At 44.9% G+C, this 13,152-nt stretch overlaps 1 protein-coding gene across 1 annotated transcript in view; it reads left to right on the forward strand.

Moving 5' to 3' along the window:
* HS6ST3 (heparan sulfate 6-O-sulfotransferase 3) overlaps positions 1 to 13,152 on the forward strand; it is a 782,497-nt gene that overhangs the window by 41,685 nt on the left and 727,660 nt on the right. The gene's annotated exons all lie outside the window — the stretch shown is intronic.

Consider the following 13,152-nt stretch of genomic DNA (forward strand, 5'->3'; position numbering starts at 1 on the left):
ATGCTGGGGCACACTGGGCACTATACTAGCTATACTGGGGCACTATACTAGCTATACTGGGGCACTCACTACACTAGCTATACTGGGTCACTATACTAGCTATACTGGGGCAACTATACTTGGTCACTTTGACACTAATTATACTGGGGCACTAGCTGTATACTAGCTGTACCGGGGTAACTAGACTCCCTATACTGGGGCAACTGTGCTTGCTGTGCCGCCGCGCATACCCCAACACCCCCCCCCCCCCCCGGCCCCAGAGAAAATTTTGGACGATTACCGGTCCCCAGGCCGAAAAAGGTTGGGGACCCCTGTTATAGAAGACTTAAGGTGGCCACTAACGGTCCAATTTCTAGCGAAAAATCATTCAGGCGATCAGAAATTCTGATCGAATTGGTTGAAAATAATCTCAGTTGATGGGCACAATCGATTATTATAAATATAGTCCGACTGGATTTTTGTCAAACCAAAATTTGGATTGTGTCCTGAGGAGGCGTGCTCACACACGAAACAGCTGTAGACAGGGGGCATTTGTTTGTACTGAGTTTCGTGCCTGAATAAAGAAGAAATTTATGGAGTGTGGCGGAGTCCGTCCTCTTATTGCATTTGCAAAATTTGGATTTTCTTGATTGGTTGTGATAGATGGTTGTGATAGTGTAGTGAATTATTTTTTTCCAATCAGAATTTCTGATCGCTCTAATGGTGGCCACTAATGATCCAATCTTTTTCATCCAATCTTACCATTTCTATGTAATGTAAGGGAACTGACTAAATTATCCATTCAGTATATTCAGTCAATTTACCTTTATGCTACATAGATTTGGTAATATTGGATGAAAAAGTTTGGATCGTTAGGGGCCACCTTAACGATTTTTCACTAGGAATTGGACCATTAGTGGCCACCTTAAAGCGGTATTGTCACCATAAAAATCAAATTTCAACAGCAACTGGTCTGAGTGTATTCAGTGATAAAGTGCTAATCCTGCATTAAAAACTTTTTCTGCTGTTATGGTTTGGAGTTATCACATACTTTAGGAACACTGGCCCTAGTGCCAAACAGTGCCAAAAAGTTGAATGCTGGGAGTTCTTTTGAATGCTGGGTGTTCTTTTTATCTATAATATATTCCTCCTCTTCCTTTTATTTCCCTGCCTAGCTGATCACTTGTGTTTACAAGCAAGGCTGAGGTGACTCAGTGATTGGATGTGTAAATAAAAAAAAAAAAGACTCTGGGAGGATGGCAGCTAATGAATACACAATGAACAAGAGAAAGGGGGAGGGGGAAACAAGAGTCAGGGAGGATATGATGTCAGCATTACCTTGGCAAAATGGCCACTGCCTGCAATAGGATTTTCTGCTTTTCCTTTGTAAAATTCACAGGAATCATTACGTGGATAGCACAATACATCTGTTATGTAAGTAGAGGTAGTATTTATCTACTTATATATGTGTTTTTTATTACTAGGTTAGCATGGGTGTCGCTTGTTCTTTAACAGTATCCTTGTTAAGCAATAAGAAGTATTTTCCATCTATAATGAGCAGTATACCTTCTTCTACTGTATAATCAGTAGTATTCCATATTTTCCAGTTAGCAGTGTATAATCCCCAAAAGCATCAGTGTGATAACCATTGCAGTCAGGAGAATAATAATGCCTGTACTCTGTCGTTTCATTCTGTACCATATGTAGCACATTGTCCTTTACAGTCAGTAGTGTAACACCCTCCGCTACCAAACCTTAATGGCAGCAATACATAATTCCTAAGCAATCACCAGTATATTATTTTCTCTAATCAGCATTCTGTACCTCACTGCAGTTAGCGGTATAGCAGCCCTTTACAAACAGCAATGTTTCACCTCTATGGTTGACAGTCTAACACCCCTGTAATCAGTAGACATCCAGTGGTTTTACGTATAGTTGTAAATAAAGGAAAGTTTTGAGTGTGATTATGATCATTAGTCTACGGTAAAAGGCTCCAGGTATAAATATAACAATAATTAATTTTACATATACAAGTAAATCGCTCTCAGAAGTCACAAAAGCAGGTCTTAAAATATTCATTTTAAAACCCTTAATAAAGTGCAGGGCATAACATTTGTCCTTACTCATGCACAATAGGGCAATCTAAACAATTAATTAAAGTGAATCTGAGATTGACATGTAGGGTGTATTTATACTTACCTGGGGCTTCTTCCAGCCCTATAAGGTCCCTGGGCTCCCTCTCCATCCTGTTATCTTCGACTTACCGTGGTAACTTGGCTGGCTGTGCTCTTCTGCGCATGTGTGTCTTGGCCTCGCATGCACCCCCATTGCCCACCCGCGCATAGGAGCGTTCTGCACCTGTCCAGTACTACATGTTATAAAACTTTAAGAAGCTCTTGTCCAAATGTCTCAATACTAAGGCTAATTTCACACCAGGACGTTGCGTTAGAGGGGGCGTTAAGGTCGCATAACGTCCCCCTAACTCAACGCCTGGTGGTGCTGGATCTGGACGTCAGAGTGAGCCGCGTTGTGCAGCTCACTCTGCGTCAGTGATGCCGTGATGCGCACTCTTGTGCGCATGCGGCATCACGTGGTCCCGCCGGCCAATCGCCGCACAGAGCGGCTGCTCCAGGAAGTAAACACAGTGCATATTAATTAGCCATGTGCCTGGCCGCTCTTCGCTCCTCCCCAACATTACTGAGCATGTGCAAGCAGTCTAACGCGGCTCAGCCACGTCCAAAGTACTGCATGCAGTACGTTGCCTTGTGACGCAGCGTTACAATGTAACGCAACGTCCGCACTGTGAACAGCCCCATTGATTTTTCATTACTGTGCGGTGGACTGCGTTACAGGCTGCTCTAACGTGCGCCTGTAACGTCCCACTGTGAAACCAGCCTAAAAGGCAACCCATTTTCTATTCAATAAAAAAACTACACAGATAGCTTTGAGGGCAAGTGAGTGAGGTAATGTCCGGTGTTAGTCGTGGAGCAAATCTGTTGTTGGTTTGAAATCAAGAATACCAGAACCATAGTTAAATGAACAGACCTATCTTACATAAATCTTAACAGGATGCGAAAGGTTGCAAAATGGGGCAGGACACCATAGAATATGTATACAAGTCTAGAGGCTAAATGTCTACTACATATGTAGCTCTTGATCATAGCTCAAATGAAAGCTGGTCTGATCATTCATTGGAATGGGAATTAAAGAACTGCACTGTTCACCAAAGAGTCAATAAGTAGCTTGAATTATTTTAGAAGTATTGATGGTCAAATGTTTAAGAACTGAAGGCCACTAGGTATACAGTAGTAATTTATGTTAGTTCAAATTGTTGTTATGTTTAAAGGAGTACGGTTAGATAGCAAAAGACCATTCAGCTTTTGCATATGCTCCACCACCAGCAGCTTTACAATGTCTCCAACTGTCATCATCAATCATTAGCAGAGTGAAAAATCGTCCTGAAGGTCACTGCACTTCAGTCACATGCAGGGCTAGCTTAAGGGGCATACAGGTTAACTTGATGAATTTAATTAGGCTCATGATATTAAGTTAAATAGCATTAACCCTGCTTTTCTCTGTCCTAATATGACCTTTTTTGATCCTAACTTTGCTCCCTATCCCACCTAGGCTACTTCTGCCCTCATTACCAACCATGTGTCTCCTAACACTAACCCGAACACTAACCTGTTCCTGATTACTACCCCTCTCCCATCAGCACTAATTTGAACCTTTTACCTAGCCTTAGCACTCACTCAAAAACGCCTAACCTACACCCTAAACGAAGCTTAACTCTAACAAAGTTTACTATGAACCGTAACTTACCAGCTTACTCTACCTGATAACCAGGGGCTAACCCTAATCTAGTGTGGAATAATGGTAAAATAGTTAGGCAGTCTCTCACAGGCATGTTATGTACATGTATTCTGCCGCTATAAGCCAGTAAACGGGAATGCTCCCATAAGGTTTAGCCTTGATTGACTGCTGTGTTGAAAATATTTAGCCAGGACAATGGAGATATCACTGGGCCGGCCTGCACACACGCGTGTCAGCTGTGTAATTCACAATGCGCTGTGTTGCTATGTGGGGGGACAACGGAAGAATGACAAGCGACGCATGCGTGATATCATGCGGCAGACAGGGGAGCGGCTCGAACAATGGAATCGATGGGGGGATTATTGTTGTCGCTGGGGTTGGGTAGATCTGTTGGCAGATCGCTCGTGGGTGTTGGGGGGTCACTGAGTGCCATACACATGCCTAATTGTTGGCTGAAGCAGTCGTTATTGGCCGCCTCAGCCACTTAAATCAAACGTGTGTACAAGGCTTTAGACTGGTGGGGTCATTAGCTTGTGAGCATTTCTTTAGTACATAGCATGACATAAACTGCTATTTTCTGTAAATCAGCAATTGAATACAGTATACATATAGACCTTCATTTGAAAAAGGGCAGAGTGCAAAGAGCAGAGATGATAATTATACAGGGTGTTATGGAAACAGAGCAGTGAAATGGAAAGCATCAAAATATACATTAATTACAAGGTATTACAGGTTTATAAAGTCTTTTTGCCATTACTCTTTAGGCTGTATACCAGCAATATCTACATATTTATAGGCTTTACTGTTGCTAAATTCCTGTGCTATATTAAAGGAGAATCCAGACTGTGTTAAATAAAATTAATTACTGTATATCAGTTATCACTGCAATCATTTTTCTAAATTCATCTTTCTCTTTTTCTTTTAAAATAGGCTTTAAAAAATACTGAAAGCAGCCTTTTCTGACCCTGATAAGACTGTTTGGACTGTAGTTTAGATGAACTTTGGAATGGTTTACCTACACCCCCTGCTGTATAAGCAATGATGAGCAATTTCCTGCAGGCAGCAACCAGCCTTTGTGTAGTGTAGTGAGAGGGATATGGAGGCTGCCATATTTATTTCCTTTTAAGCAATACCAGTTACCTGGCAGCCCTGCTGATCAATTTGAATGCAGTAGAGTCTGAACAACACCGGAAACAAGCATGCAGCTAATCTTGTCAGATCTGACAATAATGTCAGAAACACCTGATATGCTGCATGCCTGATCTGGGTCGATGGCTAAAAGTATTAGCGGCAGAGGATCAGCAGTATAGCCAGGAAACTAGTATTTCTTAAAAGGAAATGAATATGGTAGCCTCTACATACCTCTCACTACAGTTGTCCTTTAACCACTTAAAGGGATACTGTATGGGGGTCAGGGGAAAATGAGTTGAACTTACCCGGGGCTTCTAATAGTCCCTCGCAGACATTCTGTGTTGGCGCAGCCACTCACCAATGCTCCGGCCCCGCCTCCGGTTCACTTCTGGAATTTCTGACTTTAAAGTCAGAAAACTACTGCGCCTGCGTTGCCGTGTCCTCGATCCCCCCCCCCCCCTTCTTTTCCTCTCGACACACAAAACCCCCCCACATGATCCACCTACGTTAGTGGGGTACTTCTGTCTACTCATATATGTGTACATGTGTCGTCCCTTCATACATGGGCAGGGATTTTATTTGCCATAGGTGTTTCATATACTTATATTTGATGTTGTGATCAACCGCGCTGCTCTTTGCCATATTTTATTAACAGCATTCACTTTGGTACAGTACTTGTTTTCTGCATTGTGTATTTTATACTGTTTTAACACATGTGTACAGTGTTTTGCTTCTGTAGTGTGTTCACAGGTAATTACCTGTCTATCACATGTAAACCACTCCCCCTTTTTACCTTTCCCCCCCCCATTTTGGGGTGGGGTCGGGAGTGGCCAGCACAGGATGTCCTCCTATTTATAGGACTTTCTGTCATTTTGTAACTAGCTATGATTAAGAGCTGAGATAGCTCGAAACATGTCAGCGTTTTGATGCATGTACATGTGCATATTTTTATATTGGATATGTCCTAAATAAAGCCATTGTCTGGGATCCTGGTTTGGTGCGGACCTTTTGTTGCATATCGTGGGCTTTGCTAACCTGATCGAGCACACTCCAGTGATTGGTGGGTAGAGCGGTGTTGACACTTACTTTACTTACTTCTCAGCTATACACCGGCTCCCCACTCTCCGTTTTGGGACTCCAAATATCTGCACAGTACAGCACCAGTGTTTTTAACTATGGCGACAAAAGAGCAGCGGGTGCTGAGGAGCAACACCAACCTGTCATCTGCCGCCGTGGATCTGGTCCAGTGCCCCTCTGTGGCTCCGAGAGATTCCACTTTGAAAGAGGTCGGTTCCGCAGCCTCTGTGGCCAAGTCACAGCCTGTTAATGGTGGAGGCACTATGAGTTCCAGCCAGCCAGCGCGTCTACACTACCTGAAAGAAACGCCTGCGCAGAAGGAGGACAGCTCCCAGCCGGTGTCCATCAGTACACAAGCAAGTGTGGAACTAGTTTCCTGGTCGCAGTTGCCGGCGGAACGTGTTTCACAGGAGACAGGAAGGGGTAGTGCTGTGAATCGCCGGCACTCCATAGGTCCAACATGCAGGAAGCATGACTCACCACGGGAGCCTAGAGATCTGGGTGCGCGGCCAAGACAGACCGCTTTGAATCCTCTACCTTATGGGGACATGTCCTCCTCCTTTACACAGCCGCAGTTGGAACCCCACTGCAGGGACATGGTAAGACAGCTCCTGGCCGAGCCCGGCATGAACTTATGTAATGTTTCTGCTGTTCCCCCTCCCTCTTCTGCCATGTCATCTACTGTGTCTGGGAACTATTCGTCCGATACTATTGTGGGTCTTGAGAACCAGGCCATGCTGCATGGACCTGTCGCTGAGTGTCAGCAAAATCAAAGTATTAATTATGACCAGGATAAGCATATTATCCCTTTGGGTAACCTGGCCTATAATCAGGACCGCTGCAACAAATTTGCGACGGTGTTTTCCAGAGCACCCAACCCACCTGGTCTCGATCCAGATTCACAGTTGAGGACTGCCTTTCATAAATTGGAGGACACTATTGTTAAGGAAACCAAGGTATGGTGGGACTTATCCAGCCTTAAACAGTATGTGGCAGAGGAGATCATTCCTCGGGGACTCCGCATTAAGAAAGTTCCGACCACCATTTATTCTGAGCAATTTGTCACGGAGTGGAATGATATTCTCACTGACTGCTCCTTAAGATTGATGCGCCTCATCATTGTGTATGAGGAGAACAAGTTGACTGAACTCAGATTGAAAGTCATTGATATTAAGAACAGTATGGGTACGTCTTATAATGTGGAAATGTATAGTGATCTTAACAGAAAGATGTTAGATAATATCTTTAAGCTAGAAATGATGATCACAGAAATGAAGCGTTCCAAATATATGCGAGACACCGAGGACTATGACAAAAAAATAGTTTATGAATGGGGACGCTGGGAGGGTGCTCCCAAGTCACCTATGTCCTATCGGCAGCGTTCTCGTTCACGTAATAGACGGCCCAATCCGAGTAGAGTTAGTTTTAGTTCCCCAGAGGTCACAGAGGCCCAACCTGTGCATCAGGTTGGTCAGGCACTGGTCAGAGGGGCAGAGGGTGGTGGGGTGATCGTTCCAAAAAACGGGAGGGACCAGCCCACCTATTATCAGAAACCAAGACGCCACAACAAGAGGGGCAGAGGGGGAAGAGGAGGACGAGGAGGGCAGGTACCAAGAACCGCAGATTGAGCTATTGTTCATCTGACTCCGACCAGGTCACCAATGTTGTTAATCTGTCAAAATATGTTCTTAATGAATTAGAAATAAAGATACTGTCCAAGGGACTGTCATTCTCTCCCACTCATCACTTGAATGTCTTTGACACTATACTTGATGTTAATCGTTTTGTTCGATCCCCACTCTTGAGGAAGCACTTTGGGGATACAGAGCAGGGTGGGAGTTTGTCTTATATTAACAACATACCTAATATTGGTGATTTTAGAGACACCCGCTGCAGATGGGTATTGGATACGCTCTCATCAACAAATAGTGGCCTGGTCACTTCAGAGGATGTTGAGCCTGTCCAGGTGAGAAACCAGGACTTTTATCCCTATGCCTCTAGGTCTCCCTGTGTTGATACCTTTCAGGAGTTGGTGGAGAGGGATCTTCTACAGCTGTCTGGGAGGTCATCCCGTACTGTCGCCTCCAATCTCACCACTGAAGAGCGTATTGCCCTAAAAAAACTGCAGAACAATCATGACATTGTCATACGCAATGCAGATAAGGGAGGCTCGGTGGTGATCTTGGATAGGGACGCATATCGGGCTGAGGCCCTCAGGCAGCTGGGGGATGTGGACACATATTTGGGTTTAAGAAAGGATCCCACCCCTGAATTTAAAAATAGACTATGCAGTCTCCTTTCATGCGGGGAAACTATGGGGGTCATTGACTCAAGACTGAGAAATTTTCTGGAGATTAAATCCCCTGTCATCCCCGTCTTCCATCATTTGCCTAAAATTCACAAGCCGGGCTCTCCCCCAGAGGGCAGGCCTATTGTGGCCGGTATTGGGTCCCTGGGGGAGCGCCTGGGATCCTGGGTCGATTCCCTGCTCCAGCCCCTAGTTAGACGCCTTCCGGGGTATCTAAAGGACACCAAACATCTACTAGCCAGCATGGCAAGTATGGAGTGGAGGACCGGTTACAGTTGGATCACAGTAGATGTAAAATCCTTGTACTCCTGTATCCCGCACGATCTGGCACTGAAGGCTCTGGACTTTCACCTCTCCAGATACTCTGACTACTCGGAAGATCTCCGCACTTTTGTTCTTATGGCTGTCGAGTACCTCCTGACCCACAACTACTTCATGTTTGACGGCAGTTTCTACCTCCAGAGACGGGGCGCCTCTATGGGCGCCAAGTTCTCACCATCCCTTGCTAATTTATACATGGGGTGGTGGGAGGAACACCGGGTCTTTGGAGGGGACTGCCGTCTGCTGGAGAGTGTTGTGTGGTACGGGAGGTACATCGATGACCTCTTGATTGTCTGGAGGGGTGAGGTTTCTAGTGCAGCATCTTTAGTAGAGTATTTCAACCAAAACAACTTAAATCTACAGTTCACATATACGGTTGATGCTCTGTCCATCAACTATTTAGATGTTACACTGAGTGGGGACCATGAAACCGGGCTTGTTTGCACCACAACCTATAGGAAACCGTGTAGCGGCAACGTAACTCTTAGGGCAGATAGTTGCCACCCAGCACATACTATTCGAGGTATCCCTGTGGGCGAGTTCATTAGAGCCAGACGAAACTGCTCAAGGGAGGATAATCTACTGGGTGAGCTGGATATCGTTGAAAGACGTTTGAAAGCTCGCGGTTATCCGCTAAGGCTAATCAAGAGAGGTAGACTTAGAGCCATGGAGAGGTCACAGTCTGATTTACTACAGAATGATGGTGAGATGATCCAAGGTCGACAAAAGCCAACTTTTGTAACTACCTACTCAACAGAATATAGGAGTGTGACCAATATTATTTCTAGATATCTGCCGATTCTGGAAGGAGATGTAGGTCTCTCGCCTGTCCTGAAAGATGGTGTTAGATTCTCTAGTCGACGGGCCCCCACCTTAGGACAGATGCTCTCTCCTAGCTTATTTAAGTCTGGCACCACAACGGACACTTGGTTGACAGTCAGGGGATCCTATAAGTGTAGAATTGCTACATGTAGATATTGTCACCTACATAATAACACTAAGACGGTAGTCTCTGCCCACAATGGCCAACGATATAATCTCAGGCAGTTCATTAATTGTGGTACTCACCATGTGGTCTATGTGATTGATTGCACCCTTTGTTCCGTACAATATGTGGGGTGTTCCACCAGGCCCCTGAGGCAGAGAATAGCCGAACACTATCTAGGAGCAGGGTGGTCAACCACAAACATTTCGAATGTGGCCAAACACTTTAGAGAGGTACACGGGGGCAATATGATGGGTTTTCAATTTCAGGGAATAGAGAGAGTCAATCCACCGACAAGAGGGGGAGATTTGTATAAAATTCTTCGTAAGAAGGAGGCTATGTGGATTCATCGCTTGGGATCTAGGCTACCCCATGGCCTTAATGCAAGGTTGGACCTAGCACTCATCATGCACTAGCCTGTTCTACTTCCTTCAAACAAACCCCCCCCCCCCCCCTTCTTTTCCTCTCGACACACAAAACCCCCCCACATGATCCACCTACGTTAGTGGGGTACTTCTGTCTACTCATATATGTGTACATGTGTCGTCCCTTCATACATGGGCAGGGATTTTATTTGCCATAGGTGTTTCATATACTTATATTTGATGTTGTGATCAACCGCGCTGCTCTTTGCCATATTTTATTAACAGCATTCACTTTGGTACAGTACTTGTTTTCTGCATTGTGTATTTTATACTGTTTTAACACATGTGTACAGTGTTTTGCTTCTGTAGTGTGTTCACAGGTAATTACCTGTCTATCACATGTAAACCACTCCCCCTTTTTACCTTTCCCCCCCCCCATTTTGGGGTGGGGTCGGGAGTGGCCAGCACAGGATGTCCTCCTATTTATAGGACTTTCTGTCATTTTGTAACTAGCTATGATTAAGAGCTGAGATAGCTCGAAACATGTCAGCGTTTTGATGCATGTACATGTGCATATTTTTATATTGGATATGTCCTAAATAAAGCCATTGTCTGGGATCCTGGTTTGGTGCGGACCTTTTGTTGCATATCGTGGGCTTTGCTAACCTGATCGAGCACACTCCAGTGATTGGTGGGTAGAGCGGTGTTGACACTTACTTTACTTATGCTCGGTGTGTATTATATCCCACAAGTGGTGCTTGCACTCTTTTGCAGGTAGGCACTTGCCTGTTTTTAAGTAGCGCTGTTCATTTCCTTCCTATGTACTCCTTTACGGCGCTGCTGTGACAGCAGCGCCGCATGCTGTAAACACCAGGGATTTTTTCCCTGGGTGTTTACATTTAGCCTGCAAGCCGTGATCGGAGGCTGGCAGGCTGTTCACGGAGCCCCCCGCCGTGAACTGACATGGAACGTTTCCATGGAAATCCACAAATGACCAGCCACCGCCTATCGGCGTTAGCTGGTCGTTAAGTGGTTAAAAGACCCAGGGGATGGCAAAGACTTTTTTTTAAAAGCACTGGGGAATATTGTTGTTGTTAGACGTTGCTACAGTAGTTAAAGCTGAGCCTCTAAGAGGCATACATTGTACTTGTACTAAAATAACCTATAGTCATATGATATAAGTAAAAAATACCTGTTTTTTTTTCTTATGGTGCGTCATACCTGTATTTCTAATAAAAAAAAAACTGTACTTTTGTTAGAGATTTAAACAGTTGACAGAGATTTGAAATGTGTCTCTTTTCATGGATGTACTGAAGAAACTTCCATCAGGTGAATTGAGGATAGATCTAAAATCTTTTCAGTGCTGAGCTATTGACACTTGTCTTGCTACAATGAGCTATTCTGAGTCTATTTTTTAACATCCTATTCAACTGAGCATATCATTTAGACTGAGTCATCATGAACAATTTGATCTACACCTCATAGAACAAAGTGGCATAAGTATTAAACAGTATTCTTTCTATTGAGCATGTATGAAAGTCAGCTGAAAAATATTTGCGCCTGGCGTCACTTTTCATAGACGTGGCTCAGCAATTAAAAGGGTAACACAAGCCCTCATCCAAGCTTGAATGCAAACGTTTTCCAGTAAAATAAAAAAATGAGCTTGAGGTTTTGCAAATATTAAACATAACACCATAATTTCTATCATTATTATTTTTACAATACATTTTATTGATTTTTTGCATATAAACAGGCATAAACAATACCTACCCCTAACCTACCACCCCCCCCCCCCCCCCATCCCACAGTCTGCTCCACATTAGAGATGTCGCGAACCTCCGATTTTCGGTTCGCGAACCGGGTTCGCGAACTTCCGCAGAAGGTTCGGTTCGCGTAAAAATTCGCGAACCGCAATAGACTTCAATGGGGAGGCAAACTTTGAAAAATAGAAAAAATTATGCTGGCCACAAAAGTGATGGAAAAGATGTTTCAAGGGGTCTAACACCTGGAGGGGGGCATGGCGGAGTGGGATACATGCCAAAAGTCCCGGTGAAAAATCTGGATGTGACGCAAAGCAGCGTTTTAAGGGCAGAAATCACATTGAATGCTAAATTGCAGGCCTAACGTGCTTTCAAACATCTTGCATGTGTATACATCAAACAGGGAGTGTAATTAGAGTACTGCTTCACACTGACACACCAAACTCACTGTGTAACGCACCGCAAACAGCTGTTTGTGTAGTGACGGCCATGCTGGACTACTGCGCAACATGGCGTGATTGCTCTTCCTCACTCAGTGATGTCAGGTAATGTGTGACTTCCTTCTCAACTTTCCATGGCATTGTTAAAAAGCTTACGTTTTGTTTTTAATTTACATTTTCTACTTGCTGTGTACTTGTTCAGTACCGCTACAATGAGAATCCTGTGGAGGCGGGCAAGTCTGCCATTGTGACCCCGGGTAATGGCCGGGGAATGAGAGGTTTGAATCCGGTGTGGAGCCTGAGCAACGGCTACCACTACACATCCAAGGAGGGCAGCGGGCAGGCATGCACGCCCGCCCACCCCGAGGTAGTGACCAAAAATAACAATACAGGAGGAGGACTTTCGAGGCCCTGCTGTGTATTTGAAATGAATGTACTTTAAATCCTTTAACGAGAACCAGTTATGGCGGGCAAAGATGACACCACATTCCTTTCACGAGAATCATATGGAGGCGGGCAAGTCTGTCATTTGTGACCCCGGGTAATGGCCGGGGAATGAGGGATGGAATCCGGTGTGGAGCCTGAGAAACGGCTACCACTACACATCCAAGGAGGGCAGCAGGTAGGCATGCATGCCTGCCCCGGGGTAGTGACCAAAAATAACAATACAGGAGGCGGACTTTCGAGGCCCTGCTGTGTATTTGAAATTAATGTACTTTAAATCCTTTAACGAGAACCAGTTATGGTGGGCAAAGATGACACCACATTCCTTTCACGAGAATCATATGGAGGCGGGCAAGTCTGTCATTTGTGACCCCGGGTAATGGCCGGGGAATGAGGGATGGAATCCGGTGTGGAGCCTGAGAAACGGCTACCACTACACATCCAAGGAGGGCAGCAGGTAGGCATGCACGCCCGCCCCGAGGTAGTGACCAAAAATAACAATACAGGAGGCGGACTTTCAGGCCCTGCT

Source organism: Hyperolius riggenbachi, chromosome 2, assembly GCF_040937935.1.
Source record: "Hyperolius riggenbachi isolate aHypRig1 chromosome 2, aHypRig1.pri, whole genome shotgun sequence".
Lineage (NCBI taxonomy): Eukaryota > Metazoa > Chordata > Amphibia > Anura > Hyperoliidae > Hyperolius > Hyperolius riggenbachi.